At 45.9% G+C, this 16,534-nt stretch overlaps 1 protein-coding gene across 13 annotated transcripts in view; it reads right to left on the bottom strand.

The window, feature by feature from the left end:
• Nucleotides 1-16,534, bottom strand: part of LPP (LIM domain containing preferred translocation partner in lipoma) — a 674,822-nt gene that overhangs the window by 606,331 nt on the left and 51,957 nt on the right. For 6 of the 13 annotated variants that reach the window (XM_055308459.1, XM_055308473.1, XM_055308466.1 and 3 more), the window contains one exon: nucleotides 1,089-1,211. The exons of 5 other annotated variants lie outside the window; for them this stretch is intronic. The gene's annotated coding sequence lies outside the window, so the exon portion shown is untranslated. Of the gene's footprint in view, nucleotides 1-1,088; nucleotides 1,212-13,965; nucleotides 14,092-16,534 lie in introns of those variants that run through there. 2 more of the 13 variants (XM_055308465.1, XM_055308469.1) reach the window with 2 other exon arrangements.

The following is a 16,534-nucleotide window of genomic DNA, read 5'->3' as shown; positions in this document are numbered from 1 at the left end:
ATAAGCTAAGTAAGGTATTTAAGGGCCGAAGCAGTAGTTGCCAGTCTTTTATCTTATGCAGATCTACTGGCACACAGAAGGTCAGTTGTTGTTTTAAGAGATATTGATTAGGAAAAGGTGACAAAATGTAACCATAAACTCTGTCACACTTTTAAATAAGGTTAGGTTTTATCAATCACTACAGCATCTGCTCTGTTTTGAAAAACTATACCATAAACATGGCAAGTCATATTATTTACCCAGTATCCAGCCAGTGCTTAGGGCACACAGGGACGGGTCCTCAGAATGGAGATCACAGATCTCAAATTGTAAATGGAAGCTTTTCCCAGAATTCTCTCATTGTTCTCCTCAGATGTCTGTCCAGCCAAGGGCGGCCCACACCGCTATTCTTTTCACCACTCCTATTTTCTAGAACATGATGTTCTCTTCTACCTGTGGAACTCAGAAGTATTTCAAAACTGAAGGGAAAGCTTCCCTTTGCTCGTGACCCCCCTTTCTAAGTGTGGAACGGGATCCCAGTGGAACTCCAGCAGACCCTTAACACAACAGGTCTCACCCTTTGCCTGAGTAAATCTAGCCTCCCCTATTACCTCAAAGGACTTTTGTGAAAATAAAATGAGATCGCAGAAGAAGTATCTCGTGTGGAAGAAAACAAGAATCACTCGACAATACAACTTTTCTTTCCTCACAAACGCCCATAACACTGTTCATTGACATCTTGATTTTGGTTCTTCAATTTCAAGAACTCTTCCCTCCATGCCAAAGGAGAAAGAAGGAAGCAAGACAATTATTGGCAATCCAAACTCATCACCACCCCCAATTTTCTTCCAATTTCTCTTCATGTTCCGTCCAAGAGCGGAGTCCTGCCTCTGCTTTGCCACACATTTTATTGTTCATTGTTCTACTCTGTCCATTGTCAATGAAATCAACTCAAGATAAAAAGAAAGAAGACTGTGTTTCCTCTCTAATTCTTACTCCATCCCGGCATCCAGTGCCCATGTGTTCAATGGAAACCATGGATTTTTTAAACTCATTAAACATGGTCATTGTTTATAAAAGAAAAGTCTTCCGTTCTTCATAGGACTCACCAATTGAGGAGAAATACCTTCCCTCTGATGAGTGCCCAGGAAAACAATAAGAAAAGGCCTCAAAGGAGAACCAGGTGACTGGATTTTGTCTTCAGTTGTATTTCTGCGCTTCAATGTCTCCACCTGTGGAAAATGGGAGAGGGGGGTTGCTTACAAATTCTAGGCTCTTGGGTACCTGAGTGTCTCAGTTGGTGAAGTGGCCAACTTTTGATTTCAACTTTTGATCTCAGCGTTCTTGGATCTCTCTCTCTCTCTGCCCGTCCCCCAACCCTCTCTCTAAAAATAAATAAATCTTTAAACACACACATACAACAAATCTCTAGGAACTTGCCAGCTTTAGAACTTTCCAGCTTTATGAACTAACTAGGCCATGAGAGGAATGATGCCAGGCTTGAAGCCCACGAATTTGATGGCTTCCCTCTCTACCTGCTAAGCCCCCAGTCAGCTCCTGGCACTTCTCTTGCACCAATCTGTCACAGAATCAATGAAAGGAGTTTGCAGGCAACCCAGCTCTTCTGAAAAAACAACTTCATCATCATCGCAGTGGGGAAAGAGATCAATAGTTAGATATTCACACTTTAGCCAAGAAAAAATTAATAGCAAAATCTCAACAACAAAGATTGGGTGGCTCAGTGGTTGAGTGTCAGTTTTTGGCTCAGGCGGCTGTGATCCCGGGCTCCTGGGATCAAGTCCCGCATTGGGCTCCCCACAGGGAGCCAGCCTGCTTCTCCCTCTGCCTATGTCTCTGCCTCTGTCTCTCTGATGACTAAATAAATAAAACTTAAAAAAAAAAAAAAAGAAATCTGTTTCCAAACTCATTTTTTTTTTTTAAAGATTTTACTGACACTCAACCACTGAGCCATCCAATCATCCCTGGGGACAAATTTCTAACTGTGGGACTGAGTGACCCCTCTGAACCTTAGTTTCCCAGTCTAAAAAAATGACAGCCAGTGAGCAACAGAGAGTTGGACAATCTTGAAACTTCCAGGTAAGCCCTCATTACAGGTTTTATTTCATTAAGACGTATTACTATTTTGCTAAGGATTATGCAGTACATATTCCAAAAGACCAGTATTCCAAGGCAGTAGGCTGTTAAAAATGTCTGCTTTGTATAGGCAGGAGGAATCCACATACCAGAAAAACCACTACTCCCATTTTCACTGTTGTCATTTTAAACATTATTTAACCAACCATGAAACTGATTTGTGTATATCATCTCATTCAGTCCTCAAATACTGCGATCAGCTCAAAGTTGGGAGGAACCTTAAAAATGGCCCACCTTAACTGTTCCAACTGACAGAGGGAAAAGCTGAGGCCAGAGTAAGGAGGTGGCCACTCCAGGAGCCACAGGTAGTGGCAGACAGCCCAGGGCTTGCTCCATGGACCCAGTTAGAGTCATACTGACAGAGGAGGACACCAAAACTCACTGGGCAGAGGGACTTGCCCTTGGTCACACAATCAGCTTTAGAGCAAAACCGCAACTTCCACATCCAAGTCTCCGACCACCTACTGGAAGCTGTCGGTATGGCCCAACAGGAAAAAGAAAGGAAGTCAGGAAAATGGTACATAATCAAGATGAGCCCAGCAAAGCAATGAGTTTCCTGAGACCCGATGGTCTTCAAGGACTTTAGAATTCTCAATGCCATTCCGCTGAAATGACTAAGGGATCATTTCCAACTTGCTGAGGAACGGAATTTGCAGAGGCAAACACCAGACCTGCAGACAGCACGATCTCATAGAAAACAAAAGATAGACACCACCCCCCTGCAAGCCCCTGGAAACCTAAGTCTCTCCTTGCTGAGGGAGATAGAAATCAGAGCGGTTTCTACAACAGCAGTAGAGGGCCCTGGACTTGCCAGATCTCTAAACTGGAAGGTGAGGCTCTCCACCTTGGCCTTAGGGCAATGTCTCACACACCTGGTGGCTTCCCTCCACACACAAATGACAGTGGTCTCCTCTTCCATAGTCGACTTCTCTTTTAATCATTTTTTTTTCTTCTCTTCCATAAAGAGAACAAGGAGCTTTGCTAAAGAACCACTGTGAAATGATTGAAGTTCCCATGCAAACAAACCATTAGCAGAGTTCAAATGCAATTTAAATTACCAGTTGTTAAAGTGCTCCTCAATTTCGTGGTAAGTTTCCAAGGAGAATTACATGCTATATACTATTTAATTGGTTGTTTTCTATTTTTTAACATCCATTTATCCCCCCCCCACCCTGATATTTCAGAAGTGTCTATAAAAGCTTCCCTTTAAAAAATTATACATTGTTGAATAGATTAAATCTAAAGATTGAAAAGTATCAGCGAAACAGCTGCAGGATTATGCAGCTCAGCAGAAATTGATGGTTTTGACACCACAAAACATGCAGAATTTTAAAATCTCAGGAGTCACCTTGGAATGCCCTCAGCTCCTTCCAGGTGAAGACACTGAGGTCCCAAAACGAAAAGGAGGACTTGGCTCCAAGTTCTCTGCCTGGTCAGTGACAGGCCCAAGATGACAGCCATGACTCCTAACCCCCGCCCTGTGTTTGGAGGAGATGATGGGAAATACTCAATGAATTTTATTTTCCGCCCGTAATTTTTTTAGGGGAAATATGAAGCCGCCTTCAGATATACTCCTGACCTCAAAAGCAGAGAGGGCCACGGCGAAGCTCTCTCCTAAGAACAAGAAAAGGCTGATGAGTGATTAGTCAAAGGTGCTCAAAATGAGCAGATCTTTGGCAGGAACAGGAAAGACACTCTTCCAGATTAATGAAACAAGTTCTGGGATATCCACACTGCCAGTTCCCACTGCTCTATCTGCTCTGGAACCAGGGACTGCTCCTGCACAGAGAGGCTAAAGGATTCACAAAACAAAGGCAGGCCTCGTCGCGTCTGGAAAGGGAAAGGATTTCTAGAGGCTACCATGAGTACAGGATGAAGCTGAATGCTCTGATACAGGATTTGTGTAAATTATTTAACCTCCCTGAGCTCAAGGTCCCTGTCTGCTAAACAGCACTAATACCACCTACCCATCGGGGTCTAAGTAATCCTGCCCCGGGGATTCCAATTCCAGCACGCACTGCACAGAGCCCACACGCAGCATGCATTAATGCTCGGCCCCTTGGCTTCCAAGGTTTTCATAATTTCTCAAAGCTTATGATTCTGTGGCTCTAATTGATGCAGACTATAACTGACTCTTGTAAAAGCTATGTATGTTCCCTAAGTGCGCTGCGTGGAAATCCATTTGTCATTCAAAAAAATAAAATAAGGGATCCCTGGGTGGCGCAGCGGTTTAGCGCCTGCCTTTGGCCCAGGGCGCTATCCTGGAGACCCGGGATCGAATCCCACGTCGGGCTCCCGGTGCATGGAGCCTGCTTCTCCCTCTGCCTGTGTCTCTGCCTCTCTCTCTCTCTCTCTCTATCATAAATAAATAAATAAATAATTAAAAAAATATATTCAAAAAATAAAATAGAACACGTGTGTGAAACCTTACATGTTCAAGCATTTTGCTTCAAAAGCAAACTTTTTTGGAACTTCTAGTTTAAAATGGCCTTCAGTAAGACTTAAAATACAGAGAACACACTGAGAGTTGTCAGACAGGAGGGAGTGGGGTGATGGGCAACAATAGATGAAAGGGAAGAGAAGTATAAGCTTCCAGTAACGGAATGAGTAAGTCACAGAAGAAAAGGCACAGCATAGGGAATATAGTTAATGATACTGAAAGAGCGAGGTTTGGTGACAGATGGTAGTTGCACTTACGGTGAGCAAAGCATAACACATAAAGATGTTGAATCACTATATTATATACCTGAAACTAATGTAACATCGTGTGTCAACTGCACTCAAATTAAAGAAAAAAAAAATCTAATGAAAAAAAATGGCCTTCAAATCCAATTTATGTATCAAACAGGAATGAAAATCCCAATTTAATGTCCAAAGCTCATTTAAACTTTCCATCAACCCTATAATAAGAACAATTTCCCAATTGTCCACTAAAGAAACGGAAGGTCAGAGAGGTCAGGCCACTGCCTGGGGTTTGGGGGATGACAAACAGTAAAGCCAAAACCTGAACCCAAGTCCTCAACACCAAGCTCCACAACCCAGGTTTTATTACATTGCAGTTACAACTATACTCTGGACAGCTGTTCTGCTAAGGGCAGAAAATATGAAAAAAAACTCTTCCACTATTTTTACATTTTAAGGAGCTCTGGGGTAAAAAACAAAGCCTGAACTTTCAAACTAAAAAATGTTCACATTAGAAACAGAATCCTCCCTGACTTCCACCTTGCTCGATGTTCTTAAGTGAAATAAAAAACTCTAAGCCCTGGCACCAAGCAGACATCTGTTGGGTATGTGGGAAGCAGGCCTGAGAAAGGGTAACAGGGAGCTGATATCAGGCCAATTCAACAGAATTCCAGTGGCTGGGCTCATGATCAAACAAACCGCGGGTAACCCTAGAATGAGCTTCTCAACACCCCCTCTGGCGCAACTGTTAGCTGACACGATGTCATGTGCCCTGCATTCGCAGGTGCTCAAAACAGACATTTGCTAGCACCTCCTGTCCTTAATAAGGCAGTGTATGGACCTAGCAGGTGGAGGTGCTGAGTCAGACTTGACTCTCAAAGAGCTCACAGGCTCACCAGGGACACACTCAAATACATAAGACAGGATGAAGAGTGTGCAAAGCACAAGTATGTTCAATGTGGTTCTGAGAGTCTGAAAGAGCTCTCTCTCTGCAGATGACTTCTCAACTGAGCCTGAACACCCAAGAGGATTTCCATGAATGAGGAGAAGGAAAATAGGCCCAGGGAACACGATGTGCTCTAAAGGCCGTAAGGAGGAGTTCAGGGTATTCTTAGGGAAAGTGACTAATCTGGTGAGGCCAGAGGCAGAGCACAGAGGGATGTGGTGAGAGACAAGGCTGGAAAGGAATGCTGCGGCCAAGACATGAAGGACCTTGTGTGCCAGGCTAAAACACTTGGATCTTGAGACTCATGGCTACTACATTTTGGGAAATGATTTAAGAGAAAGTTAAATGGTAGAGCTACACCTTCAAGAACTGAATCCCCTCCCATGGTCAGTTTCTAAGCACAGGCGGGGGATAGGGGTGTCTAAAGGACAGCTTCCTCCTCTGAAGGGACCCCTTCTCCGTGGCCCACAGAGAAGTCAGAGGAGGAGGTAGCTCTCAGTGGTGCCCCAAATCCACACTTCCATGGTATTCTGAAATTCCCACCCATGAAAGACCCAGAGAAGAAACCAAGACTACTATTCCAAGCAGGATTTCCAGTCTTCAGCGAAATGCCAGCACTACCCAACTTGATGAAATCAGAACACAGGCTGCACATAGGCTCCTGCCTCTTTCCTGTTACCAAGCAAGAGCCAGAGGCCTATCCAGCACACACTGTGTGTGCCCGAAGCTCTCTATCACAGTGCTCCTGGGCAGGCCTGGCACCATGTGACTGGGGCTTCCAACTAGTAATGAGCTCGCACTGATGACACCAATCAGGCCATATGGAATCTTTCCCTTAAAGAAGTCATTGTGGCAGGTCCCATTTGTTAAAGCCACAGGCAAGACATTTTTCCCTTCCTGCCCTTAAAGGAGCTCCCACTCTGGAAGGAGAGACAAGACATAAAGTAGGAAATGGTGTGTAACCAGAGAAAAAGCAGAGATAACAGTACAAATCCTCACAAAAGTGCTGTGACTTGGTGTGATTATTTATACCCATTTGATGGATGAGGAGCCTCAGGCTCAAGCAGATTCACTGACCTGATGGATCACACATCTAGCAGTGTCATGGCCAATGAAGCTCTCATGCTTATCAACACCACAGAGTTATACTCTCTTGCCCCACAGCCCTCTGTGGTATGAGTTAGCAGAAGAGAGAATAGAGAGATCCTTTCTGGTGTGAGGCAGTGTGGATGGTGGAGAGTGGATGGTGATCAGAGGTCACCTCAGTGAGAAGGTGGCATCTGTGCAGAAGTGCAGAGGGGGACCAGAAGTTCTCTGCATGAAGATGGGAAAGGTCACCTTAGGCTAAGGGAAGAGCATGAGCTAAAGCATGAAGGTGAGAAAAAGCGGGCTATGTCTGGAAAATGGCAGGGAATGTGGCTGTCTTAGGGATGAGTGAGCCAAAGCCTCAAGGAAATTCACAACGGGCAGGCATTATGTCTGGCTATGATGAGCTGGATACTGCGGGTGGGAGTTTTTACTCCTCAATGGCAAAAATCAATAAATTTACATTCAGGTACATACAACTCTGAATATACTAGGAAAATAATAAATGTTTCAAACAGAACTGTGGCAAGGTTTCAGCCTACTTGGGATTCTGTGCTTTAGTGCTAAGGCCACACATACTAGCCTTCCGGGATCCGGGTCAGGGTCAGGAATAATGGACCTTTAGGGTCTTCCGATCGATGCACAGAGGAACACTGGACTTTGGAAGGTTACAACTTCTGTACCTCTTTTGTAGATTCTGACCTTCTTGCAAAGAGTCCCTACAGCTCATTAAATGAATTCCAGGCCCTGGCTGGAGCACAAGTACCCTGCCTGGTGAACAGAACATGGAGAACAGGACAGGGGTCCTATGAGAATCACAAAAAAATCTAAACTTGATTCTTGGATTCTCCACAAATGAACTATGGAACCCTGAGCAAGTCACTTCCTTTTAATGAAGTTAAATGTCTTCAATTGTAAAACGGAAACAATCATACTTATATAGCTAGGTTCTGGTGAGAATTAACAATTAATTTGTGAGATTAAATATAAGGCTATGTGTTTCTACATGCAGCCTGACATGTTGAGAATAGGTACTCCCCCCTGAAAGCCACCATGATGATAGGGGTGGTATAAAAACGGCGCAATCCTCCTGGTGAAGTATCTAAATCTGGAGTTGTCAACAATTTTCCCCCTGTTGAAAATTGATCTGTATTCCCCAGGCAAGTCATTACATCTTTTTGTGCCAAATTGTTTTCATCTTTTAAATGACCCAGTAATCCCACTTTGGGCAATATACATAAGGGAATAATCCAAAAGGAAAAAAGAAGGCAATTTGTTCAGAGATGTTATTCATAGTGCTATTTCTAGCTCTTTACATATCCCTCTATTATAGCACTTATCTCACTGTGCTGTAATTATGCACTCCCCTTCCATACGCCTCCAAATTATCTTTGAATCAATCCCCAGCACCTAGCACAATGCCTGGCATACAGTAAGAACTCAATAAATGTTTGTTGACTAAATGAATGGGTAATATGAAAGAAATTTTAAAAGAAATTCAAATGAGCAAAAACAAAACTGTTTTTAAGAGATAATATTCAAGAGTTTTAAAAAAAAATTGGTAATACAGTCTGCAAAACATTTGAAGAGAAGTGTGTGAAGAAGCCTCAGGAGTGAATTTTAGGTTTAGATTATGATCTCTGAGCATCCCCAGGCTCAGGGCCAGTACAGTGTAAGACTGGCATGAGAGGGCGCCTGGGTGGCTCAGTGGTTGAGCATATGCCTCCAGCTCAGGTCATAATCCCGGGGTCCTGAGATCAAGTCCCATATCGGGCTCCCCACAGGGAGCTTCTCCCTCTGTCTATGTCTCTGCCTCTCTCTCTTTGTGTCTCGAATGAATGAATGAATGAATGAATAAATAAATAAATAAATAAATAAATAAATAAATAAATAAATAAATGAGAAAGACTGACATGAGATATCCAGAGGCACGAGGTTCCATGCAGAGTCACTTCAGCCTGGTGGTGAGGAAGCACAAGGCTCAGTTAGGAATCTTAGATTCCCAGCCTGACTCAGACACAGCCTCACATTGACCAAATCATCTGACTTCTTTTTTTTATTTATTTATTATTTGTTTTGAGAGAGAGAGAACATACATGTGGCAGGTGGGGAGGCAGCGGGGTAGGGAGAGAAAATGTGAAGCAGTAGCACTGAGCGTAGAGCCTGACATGAACCTCAGGATCAAGACCTAAGCCAAAACCAAGAGTTGGATGCCCAGGCACCCCTGGTGGCTCAGCGGTTTAGCCCCGCCTTCAGCCCAGGGCCTGATCTTGGAGACCCGGGATTGAGTCCCACATGGGGCTCCCTGCATGGGGCCTGCTTCTCTCTTTCTGTGTTTCTCATTAATAAATAAATAAAATCTTTAAAAAAAAAAAAAAGTCCGATGCCCAACGAACTGAGCCATCCAGGCACCCCCAAATTATCTAACTTCTATGACACCAGTTTCTCCATGCCGCTGAAAAATGGAGGGTTTATAGGAAAGTCCAGCACATTAGAAGGAATTATAGAGGGGAAGGCAAGGGCCAGGAGGCGTGAAATCAAACATAAATGAAAGAGGAGGTCTAGGAGGTACCCCTGGACCAGCGTTCTCAAGTCCCAGCTCTTCTGGGCTCCCACTGAACCTTCCAGAGCCATCTTACAGGGTGGTTGAAGGCTCCTCACCAGAGAATCTGCAGGAGGAAGGAATCCCTGCAAAAGCAGACAACATATCAAGGAGAAACAATATGTTAAATGTGGCCCACAAAATCAACATCACTCTGAATGTTCTGTATGCTTGGTGGGAAAGAATGTTTTATACAAATACCCAGGGAGAGCAGAGGAAGCAGCACGTTCTTCAGGGCTTATTTTGGGGCGTTCCAGCAGCTCTCAGGCAGGAAGTCAGAGGCAGGAAGCCACTGCCCTCTGTTCCCTGGCCAGAAATTCGTTAGAAACTGAAGCGGGGAGCACACAGGCTCCTTAGTCTGAATCAGCTGCAAGTCCATGCACCCCCACTACATATTGTCACCTCCATCAGGGTCTCCCAGATACCTGCCCATTGACCTTGATGCTTCTCTGAAGGAAATTATACTTGACTTCCTGTATACAATCTCTCCAAAACCAAGTCGCTTCTCTCTGGCCCCACTTCTACTGCCCTAATCAAAGTTACCAACTCCCACCTGATTCTAGCAAGGGTCTCCTAACTTCCTTGCTTCTACCCTTGCCTCCCCAACTTGCAATCCAGGCAGAATGAGGCTTGTCAAACACTCAGATGCTTCCCATCACCCCTACACTCAGGTCAAGCCCCTCCTCCAGCTTACTTACACCCAGCAGCCCTTGCCCTGCCCTCCTACCATGCTTTTCTTCCCTCTGCAGCCCACTATCTCTGAGCACTCTGACCTCCATCTGTTCCTCAAGCACAAACTCATTCTCACTCCACAGCCTTGGCATTGACAGTGGCCCCTGCACCTCTACATGGTTCTCCCCTCTGATTTTTGCATGGCTGGCTCCTCGTCATTCAGATCTCAGCTTAAATATCACCTCCCAGATCCCTTCCCGCATTCACTCACCATCTGAGTGCCCCGTGTGAATCTTCCTAAGTGTTACTTATCATTCCCTATTTACGTGTTCATTTATTACCTGCCTCCTCCACACACCTCTACTAGAATGTAAGCTTCAAGGAATCATTGTTCTATCTGTCTTTTTCTTCACTCCAAACCCGATGCTGGATCAGTGCCCAGAACAGTATGAAGCACCTAAGTGGGAATCCAATAAACATTTAATAAAATTAGATGAATACATGTCACCAGTGAGAGAAACTGTACAGATCGCTAAAGGGCAAGTTGCCCGGCACTATGGACAACGTCTAGGCTTTGGAGTCAGATATGGATCCCTGATGCTCACAACTCAGGAGCTGTAGGACTTTAAGCAAGTTTTCCCATTTCTCTAGACCTTACTTTTCTCAGGTAAAATGGGGATAACAGCACCTGCAGGGTTCCAGGAGAATAGAAGGATCAATCACGTAGAAAGCCTCATGTGGGCTCAGCACAGATGGAATGTGCGCCATTGTGGACAACCAGCCCATCTTCCAGGTGGGAAAAATGAGGCCCAGAAGGGGCCCATCATCGCCCAAGTGAAACACTGAGTTAGCAACATACCAGGTCAGAAAATCACATCTGCAGTGTCTATCCACTGCTCTGCAGACCAGCTCTTCCATAGACCCAATATTATGTCACCAATTTATACGTTCTGTCTTATTCCATAAGGGAGCTGAAGTACCTAACAAAGACGCATATAGTTTGCGGATTTTTTACAAGTAAGAAACTGGGGAGGGAGATGGAAAAATAAGGTGAAAGGAAGAGACAAAGATTATCAACGAGAAGAGCCATACATCTCCTACCATTTTCCAGAGGTGGGCTTCACATGTGGCTCCAGAGACGGACAGAAGATGGAGAGAAATCTGTACATGTGGCCCTTTGGAACACCTGGTTACTGACATGTCACAGCCAGGTGTGAGGAGGTAACACCATCCAGTTAAGAATCACCCTAATCTGTCCCACTCTTCGAAATAAAACCAAATATCTGCTTCCTCCTGACCCCATGTGCTCTAACGTCACACTACCTGGGTTCAACTCCTAGCTCCACTGCTAGCTGCGGGACTCTGGGCGACTTAACCCCTCAAAGCCTTGGGCTCTTCCTCTCTAAAATGGAGAGGATCAACAATAATAGTTCTTAAGTGGATCAACAAACTATGGTGTGTACATATATGATTCTGACACATGCCACAGCATGGATGATGCTTGCAGACGTGACATGAAGCGAAATAAGGCAGTCACAAAAGGACCCACACTGTATGATTCCACTTCAGACGAGGTGCCGAGGGTAGTCAGTCAAGGACGCAGAAGGGAGAGAATGGTGGTTGTCAAGATCTAGGGGAAAGAGGAGGGGGAGCTAGTGTTTAACTGCTGCCGAATCTGTTTTGCAGAATGAAAGGAGTTCTGCAGGCTGGTTGCAGGGTAGGTGACTGCACTTAACACTACTGAGCTATACACATCAAAATGTGCAGATGGTAAATGTTACGTGTGTCTTACCAAAATGTAAAATAAAGTAAAAAAAAAAAAAATTAGCACCTACTCACAGGTAGCAGTAATGGTGACTCAGTGATTTAGGTCAAGTAGTAACTCTGATTTAGATCAAGCCCACTGCCTGGCACCCAGAAAGCAATCAATTCATGTCAGTTCTCCTTCTTAACAGTGCCAGCATGCACACCTGCACCAGCAGCCCTAACCTCTTAGGGAGCCCCTGCATGTCCCCACCGCAGCTAGGAAACATCCCAAGCCTTCCTGCTTCAAGCAGCCTCCTCCCAACCAGTGAGCGGGGCTTCCAAGAAGCCCAATCATAGTCACGGAGCAGGCGACACGCTGTGTGCAGGTTCCAGGGGTCCTGAGCTTCCCCGGTGCTTCAGAGCAGCCTAAGGAGCTGGCTGCACTCCCTTCAACACTAGACAGACATAGGTCTCAGAGCACTTTCTTGCACTGTTACGATCTGTCACCTAATGCCACTGGCATGAAAGTGCTTCCCCAAGACACATCTCCACCATCTTCCCTCAGTTGGAGAACAGGAACCCCAGGTTTACCAGAAACCAAACTGACTACAGAGAATGCTCATGGCCACGTGATATCGGGTGGACTGTAAGGGAGGGTGGTGCCCTCTTAGTCTCTCTGAAAAGTTGCCATGGTATCGAAGAAGGCAAAGAAGTGTGTGTATGTGTTTAGCAGTGTGTATCTGTGTGTGTGTCTACAAGTATGTATCTGCATGTGTCTGTGTGTGTGTCTGTGTCTACGAGTGTCTGTGTCTGTACGTGTCTGTGTGTATGTGCCTGTCTGTGTCTGTCTATGAGTGTGTATCTGTGTGTATCTATGTGTGTCTGTGTGTCTGTGTATGAAATCCCTTCAGAGTCCGGCTCACCTTTCAATGGGAATGACACCCCCAAACTCTGGCAGCCTCAAGAAGAGGGATAGAAGCTAAGATGGAAAGCCCAACTCAGTTTCTTTCAAGGCCCGTGCATAATTTCCATCGCCTGAGAGAAATTGAAATAAAGGGCCTCCACTATTAAGTTCTGCATCTTGGACAAGCTCTCATCCCCTTCCAGGGAAGAAAACGATACAGGCAGCAAAGCAGATCAGAAGGCAGCAACTCACATTCAAACAACATTCGCATGACAGGGAGCAGAACAAAAGTAAGTAGAAACCGAAAAAGGGAAAAAAAAGAAAAATTTTACAAGTAACAAATTCAGGCGTCTGAGCCCATGAACATGATAGAAAGAGGTCTGAACTGGGAGAACTAGGTGCTAGGTCTCCGTCTCACCAATCAGATCAGTAAGTGTGGGCCACCCTGGCATCCCCGTCCCAATTTCCTCATCTGCAAAATGGGCACATTTTCTCCACCTCTGCCTACGGGGACAGCTGAAGTGTAGTAGGAGGAGGAAGGATCCGAGAGCCACAAGACCAGGATTGGACGATTCTAATCCCAACTAATCAGCCCTGTACCCACAGGACGAGTTAGCCATGCTACCTGGGCCTCCACTGCTCACCATCGTGCTGCACACCGAGGCAGACCAACCCAGCCACCTCTGAGGCTCCGTCCAGCTCTAACAGTCCATCAGCCCACACAACGTCCTGCACACTGGGTGTCTATTCCAGGCTGAGGAGACTGTGCAAATGCTGCATATGTAACAATATTTTTATGCTTTTAAGGCCAACCGTAACTCTGCTTTTCAAGCTAAAACTATCCCTCCCCAAGCGTCCACAAACATCCTTCTGGCTTCTGGCTCTAGCCCTAGCAATCAGACAGGCAACAACACTCCCAGATTACCTTTCTACCCAACTCTGGCCAGGCCTCAGGTGGGAGGAAATATCTGTCTCATTTTTTTCTTAACGTACAAATAGAATTTCCCCTCAGGCAGAGTCCGTCTCTAAATCCCACTGTGAGAAGCACTCCCCTGGGAAAGCAGCTGTCCACACCCCGAATTAAAGTGGCCAGCGCTCCCAGCAACATGTCCCATCGCCATGCAAGCCTTCAGGGCTGCGAGCCCCAGGTCGGAGCAGAAATGCCATTCTCTCTATCAGTAATGATGTACTCACGCGAGTCAGGCCCCACAGGCAGCTGGCCCTCCGCTGGCCCTCACTCCCTCTCACACACCCTGAGTCCCACTGCAAGGAGGTGGTCCCAAGGCCTGAGGGGAACAGCACTGAGACACTCTCTCTTCAGCGTCCAGAACAAGGGGCAAAGGAATGGAGGGGACGGGGTGGGGGGTGGGGGGACGGGGGCCACTTTGTTTCTGGAAACAAGAATTCAAATCCTGCTTTGCCTAAACCCTGAGTCACCTCCTTCCCTTCCAATAGATCAGTGTGGTGGGTAAACATTTCCATATATGGAGAAGCAGGCTAGAGGATGTCAGAAAAATCACCCTTCTCTCCTCTGGCACTTGAGGAGCATGCCCCCACTTATGACAATTCCTTACTCCGAGTAAATGATTAACCCCGAAAGAAGTAGAGTCTCAACTGCTCCATAGGCTGTCCTGTCACAGGAAAAAGGCTCTCCAACCCAAACAAGGAAGGGACTGGTTCGAAAGGCTTTAAGTGCACCTGAGGAATGGGGCCATCGAGAATGCAATGACATTTATGGAGTCAATCTATTGATTCAGAGAAAGGGCGTGACATCTGGGGGGGGGGGAGATGTACTTGAAGAGGCCACCTAGGATCCAGTCCACGGTTCTTCTGATGGCCGACGAGCCCCAAAACAATCCCCAGCCTTGATACCCTGACTCCCTTGGGCCAAGAATCCTCCTGGGAACTTCGTTTTGCATGAGTTATTCACAGGACAGACACCAGGCGGGAAACCCCAGAATAAAACCAGACTTTCAGGAGAACATTGCTGGGGTGGGAGGAGGAGGGTTGAATGCCCAATTTAATTTGTAAGATTACTTCTAATCAGAAGGTCCCGAGAAGTGTCTGATAACTCAACTGGACCAGTAAAGTCAGCCAGGAATGAATCTGGTCTACAATGACTTCTAGCGAAAGAGAAAGGAGGCAGATGGGGTGCTGGGGAGGAGGGGTCTGCTCAGAGAAGGCAATCCGTGTCTCGGCTTCCCAGCGGTTCTATTTCTTACAGTGATCTTGTTCTACTGTTGGCTGTAAAGGCTTTTTCTAGGTCATGTGAGCCATTTTTCAGAATCCCTGGCCTGCACGAGGCTGCTAGTTTTCATGCCCAGGGAATCTTCAAGCAGTAAACAGCACTGCTCAGGGAGCCAGGGCACCCAAGCCCTAAGCCCAGGTGAGCCACTCCTGTAGATTTTGGAGAAATCAGTTCTCCTCTTGTAGCTTATAGTCTGTCATCTACAAACTGGGTAGACAGCCCGAAACTGTCCAACTATGTGCTCTAAAAGCAGCTTCTACTTGGTCCGCCCAAACAGGCATGACACATTTATCCTGATTACTTGCTTTATATTTTTGCAAGCATGCCATAAATACCTGCAAAACAGAAAACATGTCTCGTTTATTGCATGTTTACGAAACGAACACGAATATAAGTGGCCATTAAATGAAGCAGGGAAACAGGGTCAAAGAACCTTCCACAACATGCCAGAATCAGAACTCAGTACAGAATTCCTGCCACTGCAATACTCCCAAGAGGTTCCAGAGGCAGGTCTGAAGAGGGTAAAGGGCTGGTCCTCTGTTATAACTGACTAGACATGGAGACATGTGACTTGGTGGTTCTGCAGAAAGACTGCCATCCTGTCAGGAGCTCAGAGTCCTTTCCAATACTCCAACAGGAGCATATCAGCAGAGGAAAAAGACATTCCATGGAAAATAGCTGCCCACAGAATGGCCTGGAAACTCTGAAAACCAAAGAGTAAGCAGACTATAGGGATAGGTATGAAAACCAAGAAAGAAGAGGTTCTATTTGCCCTCCATTTTGCAAAATAGCATTTGGAGACCAGTTTCCATATCCACAAAGGGGCCTTGCATTCCCTAATGTATGTGTGCCTCTCGTCCTCTTGACCACTGAAAGCCATTGGCTCTGGGATCTTGAAAGGACAGAAGACCATAAATGCCACCAAACCCAATGCCTCCCTGGTTATAAGCCCTTCCGTGGTGTCCCTGAAGTCTCCAGGGAGGTGATAATCGTTATCTCCTACTGCTGCCAATTGCATCTTTCCAAAGGAAAGTTCTTCCTTATATGGAAACAAAATCTGGCTCCTGGCTTTCAACCTCCTGTCCCTCACTCTGCCTCTTCCACCCATATGAACAGCCTATATGTGTTTCACTGCCTTGGAATTTCTGTACGTGAGTATAGAGTATGGATTTCTGTAGGTGAGTATGTACGAAGCTGCCAAGATGTCAACCCTCGGGCATGCTGGCCGTTTCCTGACCCTATCGCACCGCTAACTCCCAAAGCATTTGTTGCCAACTTGAAATCCATCGTTTGGGGTTTTTCCAGGAAGTGTTACTACTAAGCAACCCATTCTGCACATGGACCGCTGGCCCTGTGGACTCCTAAGAAGTACCCTATTAAATCCCAGCCACTGAGGCTTAAGGAAAAAGACCTTTGAGACCCATTCTTTGGCCCCCTTTACCCCTCCCCATACCACATTCCCACCCTTTGTGGATGAAGCTCAGGGACACAGATCCCATTCCCAGCTCCCCAATC

The sequence above is a fragment of the Nyctereutes procyonoides genome, unplaced genomic scaffold, assembly GCF_905146905.1.
Source record: "Nyctereutes procyonoides isolate TBG_1078 unplaced genomic scaffold, NYPRO_anot_genome, whole genome shotgun sequence".
Taxonomy (NCBI): Eukaryota; Metazoa; Chordata; class Mammalia; order Carnivora; family Canidae; genus Nyctereutes; species Nyctereutes procyonoides.
Note: the sequence above shows the minus strand (reverse complement) of the source record. Positions and strands in the feature narration are given on the sequence as shown.